Here is a 1400-nt window from a genome sequence, read left to right as displayed (position 1 = left end):
AAGAGAATAATTTTAAAAAATGGGAAAAAATGCAAAAAGAAAAAAAAGGGATGGGAAGAACCACAGGAAATAAATATGGGAAGCAACAAAAGTGAAGAAAAAAAATAAAGCCAAAAAATAGAACCTGGGAAGGTGAAAAGAAAGAATAAATATAAAAAGGAAGAAGTTAAAAAAAGAATAATTTTAAAAGAAACAAATTGAAAACAAAACAAAAAAAAAATCTGGGGTTGGGGCGGTACAGGGCACCCAGGTTCCGTCAGAGTACACAGACTGGGATGCAGTTCCTGCCAGCACAAAAGGTTGAAGGGTGTGAGACATGGCTGCACCTTCATTCCCCAAGAGGATGTGAGATATAAGAGTAACAAGGTGAATATTGCACCTTTCCAGGCATCAGTCTCCAGTATGTCCATACTGTCCTCAGCAAATGGAGCCTATACTTAGGTCCCTGGCATCTGAATAAGAATGCTGTCACTTTAAATAGCCAAAATGGCTGAACTGCTTGTAAACATTCAAAATGGCTGTGCCCTCTGGACAGCCAAAGGTCAACAGCTCAGTTTGTCTCCTTCTTTGCTGTTTCCCTTTTTAGTCATCAGCCACCAGTATAGTTAGTTGTCCATACAACCCTTTGTGAGCAGGGCAGATTTTTAGGTTAATCCTCAGGTCCTAACACCACATGGAAATATCTAAACTGCTGATGCTGTCAGGATTGCTGACAGTCTGCAGCTCCATTTGTCTCCTTACTCACTGTTTTCATGCAGGTCCTTCTAATAGTTGGAGTTTAATCCACTTCTATATCCTTCCTTTCAAAGCTCAGGGCTCCAGGAATATCTTCTGTATCTGTCAATTGGTTTCTTTTTTATTTGTTGAAGATGGCCTGTGTAGGTTGTCTTCCTATTTTGCCATCTTACTGAAGTGCTTCCCCTGAATCTTAATAAGTAGACTTGTTCTATAGAAGGTGGAGCTAGCACCAAGATCCCTCACCTGCTTAAAAACTGCTGTTAGCTTTGTTGTGCACAAGACAAGTTTCTCATTCCTTATCATGACATTTAAGACTGTACTTGCCTTTGGCCTTGATTCTTATTTCTCCCATGCAGGCCACCATGGACCTTTCTCTGTTGCATTAACAAGTTATTCATTTTTTCTCTATTCATATCTTTCCTTATGTTTTTTCCTGTTGTGGAATACCCTTCTTTCTATTCTGAGACCAATGAACTTTCAGTAATTCTTCAAGACCCAGGTCAGATGATCTCTCTTTCATTAGATCTTCCTGGACCTCACTTTATACCCATCATCTTCCCTCAGAAAACTAATCCCCAATATGTTCTTATGCTGAAAGCCCATTCTTCTATTAAATCATTTAAAACATATTATCATTTTTAATTTTTATGTATTTGCCCAGC

This window comes from Orycteropus afer, unplaced genomic scaffold (genome assembly GCF_000298275.1).
Source record: "Orycteropus afer afer isolate SDZICR_OR568_19922 unplaced genomic scaffold, OryAfe1.0 scaffold00337, whole genome shotgun sequence".
NCBI classification, from domain to species: Eukaryota; Metazoa; Chordata; class Mammalia; order Tubulidentata; family Orycteropodidae; genus Orycteropus; species Orycteropus afer.
Note: the sequence above shows the minus strand (reverse complement) of the source record.